Here is a 22,582-nt window from a genome sequence, read left to right as displayed (position 1 = left end):
CTCTCCTCCTCCTCCTCCTGCTCCTGCCGACGCCGCCCTGCCCTCCCCGCCCCGCAGGCTGCCTCTCCCCGCCGTCGTGGGGCAGCGGCGGCTCCCCGCTGCCGGGGTGGGGGCGCGCGCGCGGGGCGGTTGGCGGCCGCGCGCCCCTGCGCGGGGAGGCCGCGGCGCGTGCGTGGGCGCCTGAGGCGGCGGGGGAGGGGGCCGGGGCCAAGGGCGGGCGCCGGCCCGGGGCGGGGGGGACGCGACGCGGTCGCAGACGGGCGCCCCCGACGCGTCGGCCCTGGACGGGCCGTGTTGCCGCCCGGGGGTGTTTGTCCCTTCCGTACCTCCGGGTGGCCGGCCCCTCCCCAGCGGCTTCCCCCTCCACCAAATAAAAGTCATACCGGGTTTGTATTCCGCCCCCCCTCAGCGCTGTGTGACTTATTTCCCGACGGAGCCGCGAAAAAAATAATGTTAATTCACCGACTACAGCTGGCAACCTTTTTGCTATAGTTGCGCACAAGGGTGGAGGAGAAGCCTGCGGAGTGAGTCATGGCTTTAAGAGGCCCTTTGGTTGTTTATGGCAAAAACCGGGTGGCTCATTCAACATGTGGGAACTAAGTGGAATAAGAGTTGCTTAAATTCATAATAAAAGGATAAGACAGAGATACGCGTACATATCACACCCCCTCCCCGCTCCAGTGTGCTATCGAGCAGCCTTAAAAAAGAGGGGGAGAAGTAAATGTTGCTTTTTCTGAAGGAGGACTTGTGGTCAGACTGTCATAGCTAACTGCAGTAGTTATGCATTTGTCAGCATTTCCATTATAAGTGTAGTTTTTATGTAGTTTACAACTTGGTTATAAAAATATGCACTGGGTTGAAACTTAGTCGATGGCCTCTTCCCCAGAAACATCTTCTAAGTGATTTTTGAAATTGCTCTGCTTAGATGCTAAGTGGAAGTCCATGGAAAATACTGGTTTTTTATGTTTCTCTGAACTTTAAAACTTAGCTGCCTACGCACATGGATGCATTTAATGCTGTTAGTCCAAAAAAATCTCCCCCCAAAGTTTGTTAAATTGGGGAAGAGTTTAAAGGCTTGGCCTCTGCAGGCATTGCTCTTTACGCATTCATTAGTGCAGCAGAGACTCTCTGGAGACTCTTGCATGGTCCGTGCCTCCTGGCGTTAGGGCACCCACCTACTGAAGTGACGTGGGTGCCCACAGCTCAGACCATCGAGTGCCAGGACAGTTTGAACACTGCAGTGCTGCGGACAAGAAGCCGGTGTTAAAATGAAGGCGGAATATGTTAACTTTGTGGGATTTTTATTTTTTTTTTTACTGTGTCTGTTCAATTGCTGCTTCTGAGACAGGGAACAAGCACAGTATTTAAGAGGTTTCATTTGTATACCTCTGTATGTACACCTATCTGGATCCCACGAAACATGCCTGCCACCCAGTGAATGTAGCTGATCTCTATATACTCCATATTCTATACGTTTACTACTTCTCTGCCTCTCCCTGTCCTATCCCGTCAGTAAGTTTGCAAAGCAAAGTGCTCAGGAGTTGTAAAAATGCCAGGCTCATCTGGCTGCGCTGGACCTGTGCGCAGTGATGGTGTCCATCGTGATGTGATCCGCCATCGTCCTTCCCAGCCAGCTCGGGCGATGGACCAGAGGTGCATCCGCCAAGGTGTAACAGCTCCTTGGCCAGGCAGCAGTGAGAAGAGGTGACGTGAACGAGGCAGATGAGGGAGAGGCAGTTTCACGCCTGAGACAGCTGGAGAATTGGATTTTGCAGCCCCTGCCTTTCCCGTAGGATTTCCTCACACACAAGCTGTTGGTTTGTCTGGGTGCCTGGACTGAGTCCCTGGGATCTTCTGTGCAGTTATGCTGAACTTGTCCCTCTGGGACAAAAATCTATGGCTGTTCGGTCTCGATGTACAGAAGATGTTTTGTAGGTCTAAGCGCGTTAGAAATAAAAGTCTTGAGTGTCAGGATTGCTTGCTCAGTGTCCATAGCTTTTTGCTCTAATCTTTTCATATCTTAGTTTCCCTTCTTTAAAAAAACGTGGATAACAGTATCCTTTATCTTACGGATTACTGTAGTGATAAGAACCATAAAAGAACCTGGGAGAAAAGAAATAATTCCCTCTGTGGTTTGAAAGTGTGTAGTGGTGCTCTAGAGAACAAGGGCAAAAAGAGGAATTTGTGTGTTAATTATAGCAAAGCTTCTATGGGGAAAAAAATGTGACCCGGTCAGTTGCAATTAAAGATTGACCTCCATGCATATAAGCTAGGAGACAGTTTTAATTACCATAGGCCACTTAGTTCTAATAATTCCTAAATTCTGCCATGTTAATCACATTTTTAATACTGCTTTTTGTGTGTAATTTCCTAGGTTTTCTTTCCCTTAAGAAAAGAGCCAAAAAGCAGATAGGCAGCCTAGAGTAGCGTACTTGTGTCGCCATCGTTTGTCGGGTGGATTCCTGATGTAACGCCTGGTACTCTGCTGTTGGAGCTCTCTCTTGAGGATAACCAGTGGTGGTAGGTCATGGCGGTGGTCTGTGTTGCTGCGAAGACCCGTAGATGGGGCAGGGAAAGGGCAAGGAGAAGCAGGACTCCTGCTCACGTCCCAGGTACTGGGTGCCATCATGTCCTCCACCAGTCCCTACGTGGAAAGCCTGGAGCCTGCTGCCATTCCCTGGTTTGGAGCGCGGTTATTTGAGCTGCAGCCCTGTCCTGCACGGGCGCTGGGGGAGAAGCTTATTGCTGTGGGGATGGCCTATGTAGTCTGATCGGCATGAGGAGTTGAGAAGAATGTGGACGTGGCATAGCAAATACCTACTGAAAATGCATAAGCTGCAATTCTTCTTTGGATGTTTGACCACATGCGAGTGGATTTTTCACGGGGCCAGCGCAAAGAACACCTCCGATATAGCGGCTCCAGCCCTCATGCCAGATTTCAAATCTGTCACCAAGCGCTAGAAGGGTGCTATAGCCTTCCAAGTTTGCCAGAGATTTCTATTAACATTGAAAGACAGTATTTTCCCTGGTCTTTTTCTGAAAACAGCTGAAGTATTTTGGCTGAGTGCTTCTAATTGCAGTCTACCTCTTTCTGCAACCCTCCCTCAGAGGCAACCTCTACAACACATGGAACAAAATTTAGCCTGAGGCAGACATTCAACTTGGAAAATTTAAACCCAAACAGTCAAAGTCTGGCCAAGTTACAAGCAGCTGGAAGCAGCATCTTGCATTGGAAGTGTTCAGCAACTGCCTAATAGGCGGTGCTATAGTCTTCATCAATACTGTCTATATGTTTATGTACATGGAAATATGCTGCTGAATTATCGTATTAATTAATAGGTTACCCAGTTGACTGATTGGCACCCAGTTATTTCTGAATTTTTTTAAATAGAGAATCGAACCTAAAACTCTTTGGTTAATTGTATGAATGCTTTTCCGTACTCACATTATTCTTTGTTGTTTTCCTGGCTGAAAAATTGAAAACTTTAAAATGGAGCCTCTGAAATAAATGACAAGCCAGGGCTTACTCGATCTGAATCTTTCAGAATGACTTAACAATTGTTAAAGACCAATTTACAGTAGAACTAGAGCAAATTGCTTCCCAGCGTTTTGAATTGTAAAAAACCACATCTCCCAAATTCCTAAGCTATTCATCAACTGTTCTATTGTAGCAGACTCACCCTATATTGTGTCCCTGATATATCTATTAACTCTGCAGTGAAGTGTGAGTTTAAAACAATTGTGCCATGGAGTCACTGTGGAATAAATACCACAAACATTGGCAAAGTTGCTTCATAAATCTTCCTTAGCTTAGAGAGGAACTTAGGCGTGCCTTCTATGGGAGCGCAGCTGTTTCTTGTGGGGTCCCCCGGGGGCTGGATCTTGGTGTAAGGCTGTTTAATATCATTATATTCGCAGTTTTTGTGATGATATCTCATCGTTACCAACAGATTACATGCAGTTTCGTGCGTGTGTGGAATGAGTTACTAGTACGGCGTACTCCAAATCACTTTTTTAAATGGTTAGCATTCAGCAGAAGGCATTTTTCATGCAGCCAGATACAAAGGAACCAGGAATGCGGTTACACCAGCAGGATAGAAGACTGTCTTCAAACTGGTAATTTGAAAGAAGGCTTAAGAATTTGTGCAGAGAATCATCTCAACAGGAGTTTTCACTGTAATGCTGAGACTGAAGTGTGGTCTTTGGCTGTATAGCATTATAAATATTGCACAGAAATAGGAAAGTATGTGGCATTAATAAGATCATGGGAATTCTGTGTCTGGTTTTGCTGCTCATATGTGAGGAAGGATGTGAAATATTAGTAAGAGTGCAGTGACAAAAGAGATCCAAGGTTTGGAAACCCACCTTCACAGTGCAGAGCGTACAGAGTTTATTCAGCTCAGAAGAGACTGAGAGGGGAAATGATGCCTGTATATATTGTTCATATGTGTAACGGAAATACATGGTACTTACTTGACCCTACTAAGACATCCAGTGTCCGGGAGCTGAAGTTAGGTATGTTGTACATTGAAATAATAAGTAGCAATGAGGGCAGTAAAGCATTGTAATGGATTTGCTATTGCTGGGAATGTTTAAAGTGATTCTGTGTATTGTAGCACATGTTGCTACCTTGGACAAGATTGTAATAACATGTCATGCTTCAGAACTTGGCTGGTTTTCTCTTGGGTCAGGAAGACCATTTTTTCTTGGTGCTTAATTTGACTTCTGGGATTATGATTAATTATTGTATACTATTCACTTTCCTCCAGAGCATCAACATCTGGTGGCAGCTGGAGACAGGATATTGGGTACTCACCTTCCTCACTTCTCTCTGTCAGTAGAGAGTCCCCTCATGGGCCCAGGTTGGTGTACTATCTTTCTTTGCTCAGGATACTGACAGCTATATTCAGGGATGAAGAAATTTCCCCTACCATTAGATAGGCAAGGACATCGCTCACTGTTCAGAAATCAGCTGCTGAGGACTCATGGTACCTGCAATCCCCTTAATCACCTCTCTGTCCTTTGGGCATGCCTCTCTTGCCGCCAGATCTCCTGCTGCAAACAGACACCAGAGCTGGGGATGGGGGCATGCATGCGTATGGCTTGGTAGCATAGCACCCCCAGCAGTCACTAAAACAAACAGAAGTTATGGCGGTGAAATAATTTCATAACCTGAAACACACGACTGACTGCTTGAATCAAGTCGAAGCATTGCCTGCAGAGTTCCTTTTCAGGCAGCTTCACAATAAAGCTGAAGGTTTAATTTGGCCTGGGCAGTGTTAAAGTATTTCTTTCTGTAGAAAATTTATTTTATTGTAACTACTCTAGGGTACATGGTACGCAAAAGCATGCCAGGATCTGATGTTCAATATTTCACACAGTGGTCTTGATTGGGGCTTTTTCATTCACACTTTAAAATATCCTGTGAATGCTTTAAGGTAACAAATTGCATTTTATATACAGGATGGCATTACTGGAAGTTTTCCTGTTGAGAAGAACTGAAATTTGAGGAGGCTAAGTTCTTTTAAATCAGTATCTCTAGACTTCTCAAAAACGTGCATATAAGTATTTCCGCTTACTTGGAAATACTTAAGTGCTAAAGTACTCCTCTCAAACATGATTTCTAAAAACATTTTCCTCAGCTGCCTTACTGAGATGTGCATGTTTGAGAAAATAATGAGAGTACAGCCTTCTAGGGTTTGGCCCATATGCCTATCCTACGTTCATTGGAGTTGGTGATAATGCTCTATTGATTTCCAGGAGATATACGATCGAACACAATAATAAACTACAAATCAGGTTGGATGTTTTCAGTTTTTAAGAGCTCTAGTCAGGTTATTTAATAAATTTCTTCTCAGTAAATGGCAAAATCCAAGAATCAACAGTAAATTTTGAATCCTATTTTCATGTTCCAGTAGTTGGATAAAACTTGGGTTAATATGGAGATGATAACGAGTATTGCCACATGATGTCTGTTTTGACAGTGCAGTCATGGGTTGTAGTTTCCCACCTCATGACATCTTACTGTGTTTGTAATATTTAGTGAGTTTTATTCCTTTGCTGGCTGTGAAGTGAAACGGAGTTTTAGACTGAGATTAAAATTTTCAGAATTGTTAAGTGACCTATGTCCATCTCAGGGGTATAGCAAATTTGAACACTATTGAATAGTTGAGCTATATAACTGACTGTTTGTACACTTAACAGCACAAATTGTGTGCATGTAGGATAATTATGCACCCAGACAACCAAATTAACAAAGGCTAGAAATAGTAGTAGGACCGAGTTCTCTGCCAGGTTTGGTTTTCTCCCCTCACTGGTGCCAAATGTAACTATAATCGAGGTAGTCAAGTTAGGTGTTTTTATTGAATGTTTTATTCTGTATCTGCCTGTCATGTGCCTGCAAACTTCCCATGCAGTCCCTAGTCCTGCACATCTGTGGCCAGTGAAGAGGTAACTTTGCCTGCTCCCCAGAATTAGTTTAACTTCCTTCTTTTATTTATGTGTGTATACAGAAATATCTTTTTTCTTGTTAAAACCTACCCGTGTGCTCTAGGCAGCGTGGTATTCCTGTCTCTTTCCTCCTTTAATACAATAGTGACATTAAGCAGTTACAGTGTCTGAAGTACCTGGTCGTACAGGCATTGATGAAATTTAATGAGGTGTGTCAGCTTGCTTGGCCTTGTTCTGCGACTCGTTTATGCTTCATGTATTCAGATAGGAAACTGAGTGTGCTCTCGGCCCTGGCAGAAGGTCGCTCACACGGTATCTGCTGCTGCAGCTTCTGTTTCAACATCTGCTGCTGCTCGGAGAGACGTTGCCGCTGTGTCATTTCCAGCAGCTCACATGTTAAGCATGTATCGGATGCTTTTGGGGTGTGCTTGGGTTGTACGGGGGGTACACGAGCTGGTGGTTGAGGAGTGGAACCGCTGGTGGGAAAGTTGTAGGATCTGCAACTTGCTGCAGACCTTCAGAGACCTTTTTTGGGCAAGAGGGGGTTGAACATCATCCTGGCATCTGTTCCCTGCTCTTTAATTTTGTAAAGAGGGGAGGTTCAATGAGAAATTGCAAGGTCTCTCAATGTTGGTCAAGAGAATTGACAGCAGATATGTTTGTTTTGAGGGAAACTGAAAGAGCCCACTTTGTCACCAGTTTAAACAATTGAAGAGGTGAGGAGGTTATGCTACCCTGTGGCATAGGATTTGCTATTTTTTTAAGATAAATTGCAGGAGAGGTAGTATTGTGGGTAAAAGGACAGCAAGATTAGTCAAAAAGTGGATGGTGACAGTAATTAGTGTTCATATACTGCTGTAGGAACACTGACTGATCCAACATGTTGTGATAATAATGTGTTACCTAAGGAACAATAAATCTTTAGGAAAAGACATAGTCCAATGCAGTTTCAGAAACTTAAGTATTTTGGGGGAGATCAACTGATTTAAACATCAAAAATGTGCAAACTGAGTAACTAAGTACAGACAACTGAATTCATTCATGCATCAAAATATGTTTCCCCTCGAGCCTAAGGAAGACTGTTCTTGTCTTCACGCAGCCATTTGTTCTGAATGAAATGAGTGGGATACAGAGAGCTCCAACACCTTCTCAGCCTGGACCCTGGGCCTCCTCCCTCCTGTTCTGCTTCCTGGAGTGCAAATGAACACAACAGAAATGAAGCTGCTACCAAGCTCCAGAAGAAAGTCCAGTGCTTGAATATTTCTAGCAGTAATTTCTCCAAACAGATACGCTACCTCAGAAAAATAACTTTGATGCAAATGGCCTTCAGGCAGCTCTTGCACAGTACTTTTTCTTGCTCTCCCCACACGTCCCCCCTCGCACGTGCACAGGAGAGAAATACTTAAGAGCCAGACAGCACTGTCTGATGAAATGGCTGACCTTCCATCGGTATGGATCGCAACTGCAAACAGTCATCTTCTAAGTAAAATGCTGGGCCTGAGGGACAGCTGTGCAGGCAAAGGCACCGTCTTTTTCGTGCCGTCACTGGAAGTGGCGGTTTGCATGGTCATCCCGAGGAGGAAGAGGGCCGTGGCATGTGTAAGAAGTACAGGGTGCGCTGGGTCTCCATGCCCAGGACTGCCGTGGCTGTGATGGCTATCGCTCTTCTCCATCGGTCACCCCCCCAGCAGCTTGTCACTCATCTTCTGCTGGCATTTACCGCCGCACCCCGGCCTGCCAGCTGGACATGGGAACCGTTCTGTTTCTGCCAAAATGATTTTGCTTAACTTACACGGTTTAAACAGTAGATTTATTTCAGTCGAAATGGACTGGGGAGCTTAGGCGGCAAAGCTGAGGCAGGTTCCGGCAACGGTACCGAGAAGCTGCTGGGGGATGGGTTGAGGAAATTACTGGTGTGTTAGTGGAGATGGTGGAATTGAGATGTCTCCCCAGTCTATTGAACTGTAAACCTTTCTCCAGCTTTGTGCCGGCAGACTTCTGCCAGCATTTTACTTTTATGTTTCCTTCTGGGAGAGGGGAATTATACCCACATGTAGCTGTGTGCAGAGAATAGGTGCCCCAGCACCTGCCTACCTACACTGAAGTAGCGCTGAGCTTTTTTCTTAGGTATTTGGGTATCTACCTGCTCTGTGCAGCTGTCTTTCACTGTATGCCTTTTCAAGTGAAACCTTCATCTTGAGCCATCCAAAACAACCTTTAGGGTTTTTTTTAGCTTTTCCTAGTTGAACAAATTTTATGGGTTAGCAGATTTAGTCTTTAGGGTTTGTAAAAATTTTACTAAGGCTTTCTCAAATTCCGTTTTCAAATGTTAATGTTGCAGCGTAGTAAAACCTTTCAACCATTACAGGTATAATATTTTAATGAATGAATGAACTGGCTTCTGACCATAAATACATTGCAGTCAAGATGGTGAGAGCAGAAATATACTTCTATATTCTCGGCAAATGACCGTTTGTGAAAATTTTCCAGGATGCATCTATGGATGTTAAATATTTTTCATTTCCTTGTGATCAAATTTTTGTACTCTTTCAGGAGGGGAGGGGATGATTGCGTCATTATGTACCTCATTCAAGGTGAATTATTGAAAATACATTACTAAAGTCTGATCTAGCTACTTGCTTTGCCTCTGGACGTAGTTTCTGGGGCAGTCTGAACAGAGGTCAGACAGCTGAATGGTCACAGCACGTTTTCAGGATGGTGTTTGCTTAAGAGGTATCCATATCTTTTCTGTGAGAAAACCAATACATTAACTTTTGTAGGTGTTGTGTTTTGTCCCTCTGAAATAAAAGCTGCATCAGAAATGGGGGTTCGTAGTCTCTGTTTTATCATTGCTGTGTGACGAGCAGCGGCAAGGTCAAGTCATACATGAGGCTGTTACTGTATAAGCCCCCCTCATCGTCTTTACTAGCTAGATGTGGGGTTTTTGTCTCTTCTCAAATCTGTACACATTTGTGAAAGAAAATTACTCGTTTCATGTTTTCCTGAAGAAAAAAGGTAGTTATACAGGGAATTGCCTTTATTGTAGAGAATTAGTGATAAATACTGTGTACTTCCTCACATACTTTAAGACTCAGACTAGGTTCCAGGTCTTACATCTTTGCTTCAACACCTGTCAAGAATATTGCTTACTTCTCTGAATTCTCTAATCTTCCCTTTTCTTGTTTCAGATTGATGTCAAGACATGTAGTGACATTAAATATAGTTAGAGACTGCGTAGTTCATTGGAGCTTTTGGTCGTGGACAACCATATAAAAAATCTTTTTTTTCTGTTTTTTTTTGAGGTAGAGAAGGATCAGTTATGTACATGTTCAGATTTAGGTTTTGTATAGCACCGCATTCGTATTTGCAGAATGACTGCATTTTAGCAGAGGAAGCTATTCTAAATAGGAAGTATTAGGAAAACCACTGAATTTGGATACTGTGTTAAAGAAATTGGAGGACTGGTGTGAGAAGGCGGCTTTATGAACACTGTCACTGGTACTTTTTTGTATGTGTGGTCCCTCTTTCTTATCTAGTCAGGTTTCTAAATTATTTTATTTGATTTTTTAGTAAACCAAAGACAAGTGGAAATAAAAATCCTAAAGGTGTTTTTTCAGCATTCTGGGGAGAATCTTTTCTTGAGATTACTTGTTTTATCTGCCAGAAAAAGATCCTGCTTACCAGTTCCAGATATGCAGGTGAGGAGATGACTACTGTACCTGGATTCTGGCTGGAACAGGGTCACAGCTTGGGTGACTTAAAACCAGATGTCTCCATGCTTTTGCTCTGTGGAGCCACCGCAATCAAATTCTTCCATCTTTATTCCAAAATGTATCTTGAATGTTCATTCATATGCCTGAGGAATAAGGAACAGAGCTGGGGATGAAAGAAAATTAGGTAAAACACATTAGAAAGGGAAGGAAGTAGAAGAAGGTAGATCCAAAGTAGTTTTCTCCTTATAACTGTCAGGATATGAGCCAGGGAAATGAGATGCAGAAGAAACTCTGAATAGTCCTGCTGCTAAAATTGAGATAGTTTAAACTGCTATAGAATAACTGGGAGCTAGATCAGTGCGTACAGAAGAATGTTGAGTTAAATTCATTACCCATAGTGAGAAATTTAAATTCGTCTCGCCCAACTTAATTTGTGGACAGTTGTTTACTGAAGGATTTTTCGGGGTCCTTTTTAAGAAAAAAATGTTAGCTTTTAATAAACACGAGGAAAATGGACTCAAATCTGAACACTGCTACCAAATAACTTTAAAGAACAATCATCTGTAGTTACAGTTTAGATTTCTTTCCCCTCCTCTCCCAAATACTGTGTTAGCGTGATGTAGTTTTGAGGAGATTAAGAGCGTGAAGCATGGACAGGCAGTTTTTTCACCTAATTGATGATCACATTTTCTAAGTGAGCGGTAGCCATCAGTGAAGCGCCAGAGCTTTCGCAGTTGGGTATGACCAAGAGCTCAAGCTCAAGATCTCCCAATTCCTTTTAAACAGTCTGGACTTACTTTGCTGTGCTTTACAAACAGGGAGGAAGGTACAGAAAGCCCTGAGGAACTCTGTGGGGAGTTACGTGCTGTTGTTAGCTTGGGACTGGTGCCAGTGATCAGACCCAAGGGGAAAGTGGTGGGGAAATTGAGGCAACAAGGCCCCATCAGGGATGTGGAGGGAAAGAGTATATGAATGAGTAGCCTTGCCACCAGCTCCATTTTATCTCACTAGTGATGTTTGGTTTTTTCTCAGAGGATTTCAAGTCTTTACACCTTTGGTGTTGAATAAAAATGAAAATAAATGGATGATGAGGAGACATCTTTTCAGGGCTTGTACAAGCACAGCTAGCAGAAGTGTATTTCTGCTCTGCTCGGAGTCAGATGGTGTGGATGAACAAGTGTTCAAGGTCAGGTTGGATGGGGCTTTCAGCAACCTGATCTAGTGCAAGATGTCCCTGCCCATGGCAGGGGAGTGGACTAGATGATCTTTGAAGGTGCTTTCCAACCCAAACCATTCTGTGATTCTGTGATGTTGGGTGGCGTGTCAGAGGGGAGCTTCGTAACAAAACTAAACCTGAGTGAGCCAAAATGTATAGGGGGGTGTAATACAGAAGCGAAAAGTGTCCAACTGTGGTGTTTCAGATTAACTGAGAGATGTCAGTCAGATCTCCTCATAATTCCTTTGCAATGTTTTTCTGAATATGGCTTCCCAGCACACTGGAAGCTGTATAGTGTATGTATAGCCATATACTATATTGTATATACAGCCATATAGTGTATGTATATATACACCATATATATGGTGTACATATATATATGTATACTCTATATAAATATCATGATTTTGGGAAAAGTCTTGATACTTGGGAGTAAAAATGTTAACCAATTTATAATGGTGTATTTGTGTCTACCTTAACTATGTTCTGCTTATTTCTCTGTTTGCTTTGTAATAGCATATTTAAATTATCTTGAGGGTATTGTTCTTCAGTTATGGTCTTGTTTTGGCTTTATTCTTTGAGGTGTCTCTTGGACTGACATTTGACAATATTTGCATAAAATCGAACCTTTACGGGTCCAAGTCAGGAGAGAGAGGGAAGGATTTCATTGTGTATTTTGGCCTTTCCCATAAAATGTATAGGAATTTAGTAACTTTACTTCAGGGATGTTTTTAATACAACATCAAATGAAGTCATGAGTGGGACCCTCTTATCCTCTCCCTTCCCACTCATGGATTAAACCCCACCTAACACAAGTCTTCTCACCCAGAAATACTGGCATCCAAATCCCATTAGGAGAACTGACTTCACAGCATTTTTTGACATGTTGGATATAGGGGTAAGGGGAATGACATCGTGTTAGTAAATGTCATTCCCTTTTTCTAAGACTTGTGTGGTTACGCCAGTAATGATGTTCTGCAAGATGGAAGGCTGATGGGCAAAGGGGTGAGAGTCTGGTTATAATTTTCTTTAGTTAAGTAGAACTAGGAAGGAGAAGGCCATGTATTTACACCTTATATTACACCCCCACCCCCATTTTGAGGAATACAGAAGCGTGGAAGAAAACAATCCTTGAGCCAACACAACTATTCAATGATTATATGCTGTTTTCCCCATTCTTCTGTTTTGTTTTGTTCATGTAGATTAAAAGGTCTTCGCTGTATTAACTTTGGCCTGCAGATTTTCAGCCTGCTCTTTTCTGCCTATAAACATGAATTGTTCCCTGGGCATTATAAGTAAAGAGCCAGGTTTCCTGTGGATTTGTACCCAAAGGATGGAGCTCCCTCCTCCCCATTTCACTCCCTATACGATATCCATCTGCCATTTCACCTCAAAAATGTAAATGTGCATCTCCTGATGATGCAGGTGGTATCTTTCCTGTTTGCTGCCTGGTGTTGCTAGTTGGCGCTTCATGGTACAAGTGAATTTTCCAACGTATTGTATAATTTTGTTGCATAATTTCTGCACCTCCAGATCTGACTTGTGCCGGAATGGTGCACATATGATATACCCCTGTAGCTTTGAAAATGCTCACTGGATAATGTCATTTAATCAAATAGGGTGGAGGGAAATTAGTATATTTTCAGAAAGTAAGTAGGAATAATGTACCTAACCCTGTTAGAATCGCCTGGAACCAAAACCTTCGGATAGGTTATTTGGGATCTTCTGGTGAAGCAGCAGCCTGCTGCATGCAATTAAGGATTAGCAATAAAGAAATGAAAGGATGCTTGTTTAGGGTAGGGGAGTTAGTTTTCTCACAGAACAGAGAGTAGCAGGGAGAAAGCTGCTCCTAGCTCGTACAAAGCAGCAAGACCTCATATCAGAAAACCAACAGGCCTGAGGGTATGGGCAGTTGAGTGCTCCCTCAGTAAGTCTGCAGACGACACCAAGCTGGGCGGGAGTGTTGATCTGCTGGAGGGTAGGAAGGCTCTGCAGAGGGACCTGGACAGGCTGGATCAATGGGCCAAGGCCAACTGTATGAGGTTCAACAAGGCCAAGTGCCGGGTCCTGCACTTCGGCCACAACAACCCCAGGCAACGCTACAGGCTTGGGGAAGAGTGGCTGGAAAGCTGCCCAGAGGAAAAGGACCTAGGGGTGCTGATTGACAGCCGGCTAAACATGAGCCAGCAGTGTGCTCAGGTGGCCAAGAAGGCCAACGGCATCCTGGCCTGTATCAGAACTAGTGTGGCCAGCAGGAGCAGGGAGATGATCGTGCCCCTGTACTCGGCACTGGTGAGGCCGCACCTCGAATACTGTGTTCAGTGTTGGGCCCCTCACTCCAAGAAGGACGTGGAGGTGCTGGAGCGTGTCCAGAGAAGGGCAACGAAGCTGGTGAAGGGCCTGGAGCACAAGTCTTATGAGGAGCGGCTGAGGGAACTGGGGTTGTTTAGCCTGGAGAAGAGGAGGCTGAGGGGAGACCTCATCGCGCTCTACAACTACCTGAAGGGAGGTTGTAGCGAGGTGGGTGTTGGTCTCTTCTCCCAAGTAACAAGCGATAGGACGAGAGGAAATGGCCTCAAGTTGCGCCAAGGGAGGTTTAGACTGGGCATTAGGAGAAATTTCTTTACTGAAAGAGTGGTCAGACCTTGGAACAGGCTGCCCAGGGAAGTGGTTGAGTCACCATCCCTGAAAGTATTTAAAAGACGTGTAGATGAGGCGCTTAGGGGCATGGTTTAGTGGGCATGGTGGTGTTGGGTTGGCGGTTGGACTTGATGATCTTAGAGGTCACACAAAGCTGAAAACATTTCTAATGTGTCTCGCTAAAAAGGGAGAGCATTAAAAGTAAAAGTTCAAGAAATAAAATTGGTTACAGTGAAGCAGTGGATGAAACACTCTGAATTTAGGTTACCATCCTAGACGGTGAGCACTCTACCCTCAGATTTAGGTCTCTGTCCCTTGATGGTAGAGGGAGTTGAAGTCATTCCACTCTGGCTAGTGGGATGTTTTCCAGAGCACAGACATCTTTAAAACTGATGGACCCTCAGTAAATGCAGGACAAAATGGGTTATAAGGTTAAACATATATACTGAAATGCTAAATTGACAATATTAGACTAAAATAATAAACAGAAATGTATACATAGTACTTTGGATGGAGCATTGAGAATACTAAGTCTTTATGACAGGTTACTCGAGGAGAATATTGAGCTCCCTCCATTAAATAAATGATCTCTGTTAGTGGAAAGCAGGAGAAAAATCACATCTGTGAAACCATGCCTGCCATAATGTCCTCTCATTCTTTTAGCCTCTGGTTCCTGATTTTGTTTTCAGGGTTCCCTAAACCACAGAGTCAAGAAAGAGGATTCCTGGGAGGCTTTTGGAAAACACTTCGTAGTAGCAGCAATTCTCTCTCTAACCGAGCCTCTATGCATATGTGCAATGGTGTCTCTGAGGGTATGTCCGGCTGCCGTACCTCGTTTTTATGGGCAAGTGACAATAGTAGGGGTGACGGTTTGGTTTCTCGGCACGATCCACAGGATTGTAATCTTACAGGATTTGCTGGTAGGACTGCTCACGCAGCCAAAGCTCAGCGCAGAGATGCAAGGCTGCGGTTTGTGCAACTTGAAATGTAGCTGAGAGATCAAAATGTTTGTCTTCCAGCAGCCAATTCACCTTCCCTGCAGCCCCGAGCTCCCCGACACCCCTCCTTGTGTGTCCTGCAGTCTTTATTTTTTTTCTCTCCTCTCTTCTCCATGATTTATGTATTCACTAATTGGTTAATGTAGCATGTATTTGGATAGGTAAGCCTGCAACTAAAAGTATTGATTTTTTCCTGAACAAGCAAGTAATCGGGTTGTGTTTCTAGCTAACTGTTCTTTAATAGCCAGTTCTCTGTCTGAATGAGTTGCAATGGAAAATGGATTCATTCACACGAGCTTACTTTTTTGCACAACTTATTTTTTTTCTCCTGCCTCTCCAAGTTAGCACTTTTATATTTTTCCTTTAATTAGAGCAGCTGGAATAGCAGTAATAAACACACTTTCCTTTCCTTTGTGTTCACATCCTGACCAGTGCAGAAATACCCTGTTGCATTCTCATAAGCATCTAAAATATTTGTGGAACTCTAGCTCAACATTTTTCTGAAAATGATGTTTATCTGGATTTCCTTTAATTCCGTAAATTTGGCCTGCATCCGTACAGGGAGTCGGCACAAGTGTGCGAAGTAGGCAGTATGGCCTGGTTGGATGGCTGGATTGAAAGGACAACAGAAATTGGAAGAGAAGCAAACAGTTTTTCATCTGACTGGAGCAGTGGAAAATCTTGCGGCAACCACCCCGACGTGTGCATATGCGAGATGCTCTTTGTTATCGTCTAAAACACAAACGTGAATAAATAATTCCCTGGTACTTCTTCAAGATATCAACAATAATTTTCTGTAGCACAGCTGACTTTCTGGGAATGCGCGGTCTCTGCAACCTAACTCTCTAGCCTTTAAAAGAAAATTAATAAAAAAGAAGCAGCTGCAAAAGTACAGCTTTGGGTCCAGAACTCTCTAGCTAAGGGCGGTGCCTGGCTGTTCTCCCTTAGGAGAGGGTTTGATGGGGAACATTATGATCCCTCCCCCTGTCCTCTTGCTCTGTATAAAGGCCAAACAATAATAGTAATACTAACATTGCTGTGCTGTAACTTCTGTGCATATCTGTACGCTTGTCTCTGGCTATACCAAATACTTTGTGATTAATAGCGTTCCTTGCATAGAAACTTCTACAAATCTCAGCTTCATTCTTGATTTGATTTTTATACTGATAAATACAGACATAAAAAAATCCAGTGTGAACACTGGGTATTTTTTTTTCTTCTTCCCAGTATGTGTTTATTATTCATGAATGTGTTGCAACATCCAAAAATGTAATGAGTGACTCACAGAACGAGAAGAGGAAAAATATAGTTATAGCTTTTTAATGAGGATTTCTCAGCGGACTACAGAGTGTCCCAGTTAAGAAACCACTGTTTGAGGATATAAAATCGACCCAGTCCTTGCTTTTATGTTCCTTTTGTGTGTATTTGCGACATAGTTTCACTTGGTATATATTTCTATTCATTCATTTGTCTGATTTTTTTTTTCTGTCTTATATCAGGGATGACAAAATTCCGACATTAAAAACAAAACAAAAACCACAGAACAACATGTTTACAAATAGTTCTGGATTTTTTTTTATTTTTTTGTGTGTGTTAGAAAGGAAAAGAGCAAAGGCTAAGTTTACTGTTACTGGCATGCTAACATCTCTAATAGTTTTAGATTAAGCTTGTATTCTTAAAAATTATTCTTGCAAGGGCTGCAGAGCAAATATAACCATCCCATTAAAGCATCAGAGCTCTGAAGCAGCAATTTGTAAGTGAGTTGGGTTTCAGGATGCAGGAGCCTTAACTGTCTGTTTGAATGTGGTTAGTGGTAACATTAGGTGAGGCACAATGATTTCTCATGTCTGTCACCTGAGAAAACCAGGTAATGTTGCATGTGATTTACAAACATTTACAGATCATGGTTTAATTCTTTGTTTTGTGATTTTTTTTGGGGGGGAGGGGTGTCTAAAGCCTGCTGAGAGAAGTAGTATTGGCTATAAATTTGTCCTGTCCTTATTTTGATTTTTTTGTGTGACTGACTTAGAGCTGTGGGTTTACAAGTGTGACTTCTGTCGCATCTACTGGCAGGTGCGTTTATAGGATGCTAAACGACTTTCAGTGCACTTTCCAAAACAACCGGGCAAGTAGCGTGCGGAGGGAGGGTGGCACGGAGCTAGCTCAGGTCTGAGAGCTGTGGGTCGAGTGGCATCTTTGTCCCTTCTCTCTGCCTGCAGCATCCCCCAGGTAACATGCCTCGAGGCTTTTTTTCCAGCTATTTTGTGCAATCATGTGAAAATTTACCTTAGTGCTGGCCCAGTCTAGTAGTTCATTACCACCCAAGAGCGAGGTCCTGTGTCCTTTGCTGGCAGTGCTCATCACAGTCTTTCTGCGTGGATTCAAGAGCAGCCAGTGCTCCCCACCCACCCCTGTCAGCTTTCTGTTGCATTAATGTATTCGATGGGATCAGTGGAAGGTTTAACAGATACCAGTGCAAGGAGAGGATGGGGAGAGAAAAGTGTGGTCGGGGTTGGTAGAGAAGTGTCAGAGAGAAGCTGGAGCCTGTAGCTTCTGGCTGAGAGTGGATCAGAGATTATCCTGTGTTGGAGCTGTATTTACTACCTGGATTTTTGCAGTTCTTTCCCTCCGAAGCCTACTTGTCAGTAGAAGGGAGGATATAATCACATTTTAAACCATTCTCAGAAATACTGAGAAGCATACTTCTCAGCAGAGGCAAACCCGTAACAAAAGGAGGAAGGAAGGAACTTAAAAGAGCGAGGAAAAGTGACTATATAAGTAGATTTTCCTAGAGGCTTGTCATCTCTGGGATGTGACCTAGGAATACCTTAGAGGTGATCCAAGAAGAGCTTGTGCAAGGCTGTACAAGGTCAGGGGTTTGTAGCTGTGTGGGATGTTGCTGTGCTGCTGGCAAAGGCAGCCACCTTGCCAAATCTGCATTCACTAGGAAACACTGGAGGCAAACTTGGAAGCGTAAAATGGATGAGGTTAAAGCTGTCTGGTGCTCAGTTGTGAATCCATTTCATTTCAAACACCTCTCTCGCCCCTTCTGCTACCACGGCGTAATTTCTGGAGGCTTGGGAGTTTCCTGACCGCAGACTTGCGAAAGACTCTCTTGTGTATTTTGAAAGAAGATGACGTTTACTATCTGAAGGATTCCAATTAAACACAGAACGGCCGGGATACCTTCCCTCCCAGCTTTTGAAAAGAATAGTGGCCTGTTCATATGCGCTTTGTTTACTACCACTTTTCCTTTCCTACAATTCAGCTAAAGTTCAGAAGACCAGCACAGTGAAAAATTAGACCATTTTCTATCAAATTCATTGTGCTTTACTTTCAGCCTATACTCAGCGTGCACTAAAACATACTGAACCATACCTTTAAATTGCAGACTAAGAACTGATAGCTGTGTGGGCTGCACTCTAGATATCCGAAACCTTGGGATCCACATTTCTCCTTTGAGATGCTTTTTTACTGAAATCTCTGAAAATGCGAGAGCTTTGTAGACAGCAAACAATCGTCTTAAAAATATCAGAAGTATATGGTCTGAATTTGTGATTAAGTTTTTAAATAACACAGTGAGAGAACTTTTCTATGCCTAATGTCCTGTAGCAGAGACTTTCTTTGGGGATAGGAGTAAGTTACCTTATAATCTCCTGATGCAATTTCTCCATGCGTAAATATTTAGGTCATCATGCATCTGGCAGTGTTAGAAACCCACAATAGTTTCAGTCTGTGTTTTATGTGGCACCTACCACAGCAGGAGGTGCCAGTCCACAAATCCAAAGTACCGGGACAGTAATACCATGATAGATATATATAATATTAAAATGTTGTAGCAGTGCTACTACTGTTTCTTGGTGTTGTATACAAGGAGGAAGGATGGTGGAGGAGTTTGGGTGCTAACTCAAGACTTGGGTGAAGGCTGGTTCAAGTGTTGTACTCCCATACACCTACGGTGTGTGATCTTGGGCATGTCCATTGCTCAGGTGTTCTTCCCTGCCATGCTTGTGAATGGGATTATTAGGATTTCCTTCCTACGTGGATGCCTGAGGTTAAATATGTTGCAAAGCTTGAGATACTGGGATCCTACAAAAACAAATACGAAATGGAAGTTCCTTAAATCAGATTTTTATCTGGTGTTGAGCCAGAGTTTGATGAGGTCCCGAGCCTGTGCGAGTTGATGGTATGAGGCTGAGCTGAGAGCAGGGTGGTGGGATCTCCTCTTGCAGTAGTGGAGAGGAGTTACAGCATCTCGAGCTGCTTTAGGAATGGCACCACAGGGTCCCATGTAAACGGAGGCTTGCTAGGCTTCTCATGTGGTGACTGTGTGTATAATACAGCAGGAAAATAAAAAAAAAAGAGCTTTTAAATCTAAAGTTCCTGCTCCCTTCCCTTCATCAAAATAGTATTTTCTCCTCCCCAACCCTCACCCAAAAACAAAAGCTGAAAACAGTCACAAACCTCCCTTTGGGCCCATTTTTATGAGACTGAAATATATGTCTTTCACGTGGGGCAGCATATCTCCAGAGCGCATCTCTCTGGTCTGTCCTCACATGGCTTCAGAGCCTCATGCCGACTCTTGTGCAGGCAGGCTGCCATGGTCCCCTCCTGTGCCTCCTGGGGAAGCATCCCATCCCATCCCATCCCACTCTTGTAGACCTGTAGCTTTCAAAGCCAGTTGAGAAGGAGGGACAGTGATTACCAAACCAGGGCATGAAAAGAGGAGCAGCTTCCTCGGGGTCACGCGTGAGGCCAGCAGAAGTGGGATCCGCATCCAGATCTCTGCTAGCCCAGCCAGTGTGCAGCCCGCTTGGCTGCACTGCTCCCCTCAGGGTGTAATTTGGCATGTGTTTTTCTGGGAGCCGGGGCCAACAGCAAGGTGAAAATTGTTTTATGCATTATTTATTTATTTGTGCAGCCTTAACTTTTCCGCTGGTGGGTTCCACCCTCTGCCGCGCTGTGCGGCTGCACAAATATTTGCACTGGGAAACTGGGGGGGGAGTAGCTCGGTGCAAGGAGTATGCAGCCAGGATGGAGCGGAGGGCTAAAGCTGTTTAAATTGGCTTAAGCCGTGCTGTTGGTCAGTGTCTAGCTGTGTCTTTTGGGCAAACGATGATCTGAGTTTCATAGAGATACTCATCCCAGCAATGGGCAAGGTCACTACTTCTTTAAGCTGAAATTGTAATTAGCAAGAAACCTGATACAGTTCCAGGGATGAACACCCACCTGCATTCTCTCTCGCTAAATATGTTTACATTTTACATATGCTTTTAAAAAAATATTGCTTCCAGATTTAGCTTAGAAACGGTGAAATGTTTGCATAGCTTGTGCTGATACATCACCACGAAGTGATTTTTCAATTTAGTTGATTGCCTGGGTAAGACTGTGTTGGTTTTTTCCCCTGTAAAACATAACTATTAGACTTTCTTTGATAATTAAAATGGCACTCTCCCTGTGCCAATGTTACAGTTTCCTTGTAACTGCTGTGCACCTGGGTCAGATTTCTCCCCTCAATGCCCCGTGATTTCCAAAGGGTTTTGCAGCACAAGAAACAAATACTTTTAGATGTAAGATTGGATTAGAATTAAGTTATTGGAGAGAGAGAAAATACATCTGTTGCGAGAGGTGGAAAATATATAGTGACTAAAATAACATCACGGTGTTTCCTCCGTGGTCTTTTTTCAACCGAGAAATACAAATTAAGACATATTTTGATCAAGAGCTGTAGCAAAGCTACTTTAGTAGTGACTTAATTGATACCTTTACTCGGTAAGTCATAAAAAACGTGCTGCTGCTGCTGCTGCTTTTTTCAGATCTTCCGCTAAAGCAGACTGCAAAATAACATGATAAAATACATCCAATAAAATTGTACCTGGATAACTGCTCTTTAAACAATAAACGGGGAGCCAATTTTGCCTTTGAGTGCCATGCAGGTATCATAGGCACTGAGTTACTCGCAAGTAAAACCAAAATTTTCTTCTCGGTTATTAAACATAACCAGTAGTTGGAGATATTCATGTCCAAAAAACAATGAGTTTTGCTCAGCGAACAACTTATGGGACTACTGTTTAATTATTACTGGGGGGGGGTTAATGACAGCTGCACTTAATCATATTTGGAATTATTTCAATGCGTTTGCTAGAAGTAGCTTCGAGTTTTTACTCACATCTTCCCTGCTCATTGCCAGGTGGCCTCTGCTGCTTGCTTTCCTCTCCCCTGCCTCCGACCCCCTTGCCCTGCACTTACACCCCCTCGTTGCCCGCACGGGCTTGGGTCTCTGGGCCGTGTCTTCCCTTACGGCCAGCGCACTGCTTTGGACTCTGTCCTTCTGGAAATTAGTGGAAAACGAATGCACGTGCCAGCCTGCAAACAGAGCGTGTGCTTACCCTTCCCACTCAAACAAGGTGGGAATAGTTCTGTCCTCACCCTCCGCGCCGTGGTTTTAAGACTAAATTTCTGCCAGGCCTTTTGGTGCACCGGGCGAGTGCGTAGAGCCCATCCGAAGCGTTTACGTTGCCTTCGTCTGTGCACTGGGTGGCTTTCAGCATCTTGCTCATTAGGCACAACCTGAAGAACGTAAAGAATGTAAGGAGCATATCAGAAATGTACTGGGGATCCTCAGGAGCCCTGGCTCCGCAGTTAGATGCGTGTCAGCGCTTCACTGAACGCTGCACATTCATTAACTTTCCCTGAGTGATTTGGGCCCTCCTAAGTTTCGCATTTTTCTGGGGTTAACCAGTTTAGCGTGAGCAAGACGGCATTGGTAGCAAATACCAGATGTGTCCGCAGAAACGTGTTTATTTATTTGTTACTGATGAATCGGAGCGGGGTGGGAGTCTCCTAGGTGCGAGCGCCCAGAGGTGAGCCGCCTCAGAGGCCGGAGCCACGGAGAGGGCAGCCGGGCGGGAGAGCAAGCCACACTTGGTCAGGCTCCGCACACGAGGGGAGGCGAAGCGGGGCGCGAAGCCGGCCAGCCCCTCTCCGGCCGCCGAGCTGCCCGTTCCCCCACGCACCCTGTCGGCACAGCCCGGGGAGCAGAGCGGGCCCGCCGCCACCTGCGGGCCGGGCCCGGCGGAGCGCTGGCCGCCGCCCGGGGCGTGTCGTGTCGAGCCGAGCCGCGCCGCGTCGAGCCGCCCGGCCCCGCGGTGACTCACCGGCCGGGGCCCGGGCACCACTTCCCCCCCTCGACAGGAGCCATTTTAGCTGCACGAAGCTGTGGGGCGGCCGGGGCGGCGCCGCAGGCCCCGCGGCGAGGCGGTACGTGCTCCCCGGAGAGGGAAGGGCGGCCGGGCGGGGGGGACGCGGCTTCCCCGGGCTGGTGGCCTCCGGCTGCCTCGACGTGCTGCCCGCGCCTGGAGCAGCTCTCCTCAGCCGTCTGGGGAGGATTGAGGGGAAAAAGGGAACTTCTGGTAAAGTGCAGCAGCGGGGCGCGCTTGGGAAAAACAAAAAATAAATTGAGCCGCGAGTAAAAGCGACGTTTCGGGGCAGCAGCGCCGTGAGCTGCCTGTAGCTGAGCGTGTCGCTCCGCAGAAGGGCACTGCGGCCGCCGCCGTGCCTCTCTG

The 22,582-nt window shown here is 44.6% G+C and overlaps 1 protein-coding gene across 4 annotated transcripts in view; it reads left to right on the top strand.

Moving 5' to 3' along the window:
* ELF1 (E74 like ETS transcription factor 1) overlaps positions 1-22,582 on the top strand; it is a 91,251-nt gene that overhangs the window by 446 nt on the left and 68,223 nt on the right. Inside the window, exon 1 of one of the 4 annotated variants that reach the window (XM_075139219.1) lies at positions 4,770-4,862. The exons of 1 other annotated variant lie outside the window; for it this stretch is intronic. The gene's annotated coding sequence lies outside the window, so the exon portion shown is untranslated. 2 more of the 4 variants (XM_075139215.1, XM_075139220.1) reach the window with 2 other exon arrangements.

This window comes from Calonectris borealis, chromosome 1, assembly GCF_964195595.1.
Source record: "Calonectris borealis chromosome 1, bCalBor7.hap1.2, whole genome shotgun sequence".
Classification (NCBI taxonomy): domain Eukaryota; kingdom Metazoa; phylum Chordata; class Aves; order Procellariiformes; family Procellariidae; genus Calonectris; species Calonectris borealis.
Note: the sequence above shows the minus strand (reverse complement) of the source record. Positions and strands in the feature narration are given on the sequence as shown.